Raw genomic sequence first — 5710 nt, forward strand, 5'->3', positions numbered from 1 at the left:
AAGAAAGATATAAAGTTAGTTCGCGTCGAGCGATCTCGTTCAACATTCATGCGTTTCCTGGAAACTAATAACGACTTCGCGCTTTCCCTTTTACACACAGAACAAATATAACATAATAATAAAATACATCTGAGGGAAAGTGAAGGTTTGACTTCTTGTAGAACAGAAAAAGCTGCTCTCTGAAACGATACTTCAGTTTTTACGCTGTGTTTTAAGTGAAAAAGACACGTATCAGTATTTAGAGCGAGTGTGATACAGAATAAAGATAATAAAACGATAAAAAACAGCGTGAAAACATGTACAACGAGGAATAAAGATAATTAACACAATTATTACATTTTCATTGTGGTTTTACAGAGTATACAGGCGAAACATCAGGTGTGTGTGTGTGTGAGTCTCTGTGTGTGTGTGTGTGAGTCTCTCTGTGTGTGTGTCAGAGTCTCTGTGTGTGTGTGTGTGTGTGTGTGTGTGTGAGAGTGTGTGTGTGTGTGTGTGTGAAGTCTCTGTGTGTGTGTGTAAGTCTCTGTGTGCGTGTGTGAGAGTCTCTGTGTGTGTGTGTGTGTGTGTGTGTGTGTGTGTGTGGAGTCTCTGTGTGTGTGTGTGTGTGTGTGAAACTCAGTGTGTGTGTGTGTAGCCTGTGTCTTCTTCTTTCATGTGTTTCTGCCTCATAGGCAGCTGAAGAAACCACACGTGTGTGTCTCATCAGCTATTTCAGGAGTTTCTCTCGGTCCTGAATTAGAGCTCAGCTCGAGTTTCATCAGCAGTTTAATCCACCCCCAGCACCTGTGTTCACACACACACACAGACACACAGACACACAGACACACACACACACACACACACACACACACACACACACACACATACAGACTCACACACACACACACACTCCTCTCACACACACACACACACACACTCTCTCTCTCTCTCTCACACACACACACACACACACACACACAGCACACAGACATACAGACTCACACTCTCTCTCTCACACACACACACACACACACACACACACACACAGACATACAGACTCACACACACACTCACACTCTCTCTCTCTCTCTCACACACACACACACACACTTTTACCAAATAATTTCAATGTTAGTTTATTTTCTTCTTCAAAGTCATTCCAGCATCTACATTCATGTCAAGAATCAGTTAATCCAAACACAAGTTATGCAGAAGAGGTTCTAATTGTAAACTGGCATAACAAGAAATAAAAACATTTACATAAACAGAAATGCCTTTCTGGGTGGGTGTACTGTAAACCGTGTCCCAGGGGCCTCTGGTTATCTTCACTGGGGTTGTGAACCGGACCGCTCTGAGTCATTAGACCTGAGCTGGAAGCACAGGCTGGTAGATATATCAACTGTTCTTCATGCAGACGCGGCCGTCCTCGTCACTTCAGGTGGCCGGAAGGGCCTGACGCTGCTCGACCTGCTGCCCTTTGACCCCAGCGGCTGACCAGCGGCTCCTGAGGTCTCGTTCGGCGCTCTCGCTCAGAGCCTGCTCCTCATCGTAACTGAGGGACGCGAACGGACCAGATAAAGCAACACCACCGTCGCACCGCAATCTATACTAATAACATGTCTCTATATATACACTGCATAAACTCACAGCGCGGTAGTGTCCCAGAGCCTCTTTGGGCAGACTGCGGTTCCAGCGGCAGTCCGGGATCTCGGCGTTCGGCGTGGCGATGTTCAGCGTGTCGTTGATCAGGTTGTACTTCAGGATGCGGTGCGTTAGCCGTGCTGGAGCGAAGGAGACAGCGTTCACCTGAGACACACACACACACACACACACACCAGCGCTGCTATCACTAATCACTGAATAGAGAATAAAGCTGCAAAAAAATTAATCGTGGACTGAAAAGCCTGTAAAGTCACAGAAATGAATACGTTTTGAAGTAGAGCGACCAAACAAAACCAAAGTGAAGATGTCATTCAGTATATCAGCACTGAAGTGAAAGGGTGTTCTCACTCGATCAGCCACGGCTTGGAGTTTATCGTCGATGATGATGTCGTAACCGTAGCACTCGAAGCAGTGCTTGTGCGTTATTCATGACGGGCTGCAGGGAACAAGACCGATCGACACATCAATACGTTCAGTGCATGGTCATTCACGTCCAGCGAACCTGCTCTTCTTGTGAACGGTGAGGCTTCATGGCATTAGGATGTGTGTGTGTGTGTGTGTGTAGCATGCAATGAGCTTGTGGTGATGTTGACCTACAGCCACAGCTTTCAGGGACTGGACGATGATCCAGTGGATCTGGTCAAACAGGTGATTAGTGACGTCCCGTCCTCTGGTGCTCCCAGATACAGACGCAGGGTTACTGACTGTCCACTTTCCGCCATGGACGTGATTATAGTCGTGCACTCACACACACACACACACACACACACACACACACACACACACACACAAAGCAAAACCTCAGAGAAAATATCCTGCAGCATTTGATGAACCACACTCACACAAATACACTACAGGGACAAAAGTATTGGCACCCACCCTTGAATTACTGAATTCAGGAGTTCAGGAGTTCAGGAGTTCAGGAGTTCAGGAGTTCAGACCCATGATTCGTACTCTTGCACGATCTCTGCTAGATATATTTTAATGCTGATGATACATTGGGGCAACATTTGGGGCAATTTGTTTAAATATTGATGCTTGGATACTTTTCAATAATTTGGATCAGTCTTGCACACTCTGTCTCACCTGATTGACAGCTAAATTTCCTAAAGCTAAAGCAAGATTGCTCTAAAAAGTTGCCCAGGGTGTCATCAGCTCAAGTCTATTGTAAGTGGTATTGAAGAGGTGGTCCTTCACTCAACCACCTACAATCTCTGCCAGCACTGAGACTCAAACCTACGACCTTTGGGTCTCTAACCATTAGCCCAAAACTGCCCTCAGTGTGTAAAGTCACCAACGTTCTTCTGATTCCAGAGCTGAAGAGATCCAGATGTCCACTACTACTAACATCAACACAATGAAAGGGTTTCCAGGACCTCACCAACCCTGGATTCTGGAGCAGCAGAAACCCGTTGGTGTAATGATCTAGTAGTGTCTCGTCTAATGATCACTAGCTTACGCCGTGCTTCTGGATGGCCACGCGTTGGTGAGGTGCACGAACATGTTGTCCAGCTCACACTGGTGCTCGGTGTATTTGACCGTGCAGAAGCGGCAGAATCCCCAGCTTATACCTGACAACACAAAACAGTGCAGATCAAGAGATGCTGCAGAGCACCAGACAACATCAGACCCAAGAATGACACACTGGCCAATCAGAATCAAGCACTGCGAAAGAGGTCATCCCTAGCAAATGAATGCATCTGAACAGGTAGGAATCATGCTCACATGTAGCACTTGAGCGGCCTGTAGCTGGTGACCAGCACATAGAGCCTCAGGTCAAACTTCTTTCCCTCCGATCAGCAGCGGGTTATCGATGTACAGGAGATGACGTAGGCCTCCTTCCCGCTGTTGGCCGCCACGCAGAACCTGTGAAAGAACAGCAGCTCAGACAGAAGGCCAGGGCCGGGTCGGCGCGCGGGTCAAGCTCGGGAGGTCAGCTCACGTGGAGGTGCGGCTGTCCCGGGACCACTTCTTGATCTGGGAGAGCTTGTTGATGAGGAAGATGCCTTTGCCCTCGCGCTTCCCACACGGCTTCATGATCCACGTGCTGGACGGGCTCTTGCGAAACTCCTCCACGAACAGGTTGTAGTCGGCCGGCAGCATGAAGGTGACCGGCACGAAATCTGCCCCGGAGTCAGAGAGAGAGGGTCACGCTCTTTCATTCTACTCCGAGCCTAAGGCACACACAGCTGGAGCTTTACCAGGTACAGGTGTTTGCTGCCTTCGTCCTTTCTCCGCTAAAGGACTGGCCTCCTTCTCTCCAGCTCCTTCCTGTAGCGCTTTGATGTTCTTGATCATCAGGTCCTTCCTGGTCAGCTTCGTGAGTGGTTGGGAAGTGATTGACCATCTGGTCGTCGGACAGGCGGTAGCCGTGTCCACGCTGAAGACGTTACGGATGGTCTGATGCTCATCCTGTCAGGTGACCAGATCACATGAGTTATCTCTCGTATCACAACACATGTTTAGAGTAGAAGAAGAACAGAGAGAGTGAGGAGCACCAATCAAACACAGTGATTCAGATGATCAGCACTAGTTTATGTTTTCAGTGTGAGCAGAGGAACAGAAATCTTGCCAGTAGAAGTTCCAGTCGCCGCTGTCCGTCACCTGGATCCATCCTCTTTCTCAAAGTTATTGATCAGCACTGATTTCTCGATGTCCGTCACCCACTTCACCTTCCCAGCCATCACACCCACTCCTGAAAGACACGGGACACGCGGTCATCGCTCAGTTTCTGTTGCCCTGTCCGCTCTCCATTGCTCCTGTCTGACGCCTCCTGAGACGCTGTGTGTTTGTATCTCCGTGAAGCTTCCTTCTGTGTATCACTGTTGTTTAAAGTGAACACATATAACTTGATCGCACCTCCCTACCAGCCCAGGTCCAGACAATTTTACACAAAGCTATATGTTTTTGTAAAAGCATGATTTCATAAAAGAATTTTGTGAAGAGCAGATGCAGGTTTTCACAAAAACAATCAAGTATTATATTCATTAAATAATTAATTGCCATAATTGTTTACATTACAAGACAATATCTTCTAGTCAGTCCACAAGTTCACATTTACAACTCTGTGGGTTTGCTGCTTAAAATCCTGGATTGATTTTCACACACGGACCTTTTGAATTCAGACCATTGTCTTCCATCAGGTAGATGCACACAGAATGAAAGACTTTGTAACACACAGCTCATATTTATTAGCCTGCTCTCATGACCTGCTCCTATCCTCTGATCGTGGTTTTATCTCCTTATTAGTGCTCTTAGATGCTATAGAACACTTCACATTCAGTCACATCATGTTTCTAGAGTTTGTTTTTGATGTTTCAGACGTGATCGTTCAGGGATGAGATCACACAGGAGAGTCTATGCTGCGATTTCTGTCAAAGTGATAAACACTGATAACAGAGAAACACAGTCACTGCTCGCGGGCGTTTACGTCATCAGAACACGCCCGTGTTGTTGTTATTATTATTATTGTTATTATCCTCGCGCTCGTCTGTGGAGATGAATGATGAACGGATGGCTGGACGAACGGATACTCACAGTCACAGCTTCATCCTGAACGCTGCCTTCTTCTCACGATCTGACAGCATCCCAGCAGCAGCCCATAGCAACGCGCTCCACTTCCGCCTCCGCGAGCCGCGTCATTTCCCGGGGCGATGGCGTCACCAGCGCGCGGCGACGTCACGTGTGTTTTAAGGCAGGTTTTCTGTTTGCATTATATATGAAATAACAGTCTGAATGCAAAAACACACCTAAATGTAAAACAAAACAACCTTTAAATGAACTACACGCAACTTTAATTGCAGATAATTTTGGATTTGTACATAATTTAAGAAAACTAAAATTAAACCATATAAATAATCCAATATGTTTGTATAAAAATGAGAATAATAGTTAAAATAGCATTTACAGACATTGTTTGAAAAATTAACGTTTTGAACACAATTGTAAATCACGCAAAAAGGCACTGTAATATTAAAAGAATGAAACAGTACCTAAAATACCAGTCAAGTTATTAATTTATATTTATTACAAGATGTGAATGAAACAAGGACCTTTCCTGATGCTGAAT

At 46.1% G+C, this 5710-nt stretch overlaps 1 pseudogene; it reads right to left on the reverse strand.

The window, feature by feature from the left end:
* Window positions 1–1288: 1288 nt before the first annotated feature.
* LOC122343056 lies at window positions 1289–4330 on the reverse strand (annotated as a pseudogene).
* Window positions 4331–5710: the final 1380 nt, after the last annotated feature.

This window comes from Puntigrus tetrazona, chromosome 4 (genome assembly GCF_018831695.1).
Source record: "Puntigrus tetrazona isolate hp1 chromosome 4, ASM1883169v1, whole genome shotgun sequence".
In the NCBI taxonomy this organism is placed as follows: Eukaryota; Metazoa; Chordata; class Actinopteri; order Cypriniformes; family Cyprinidae; genus Puntigrus; species Puntigrus tetrazona.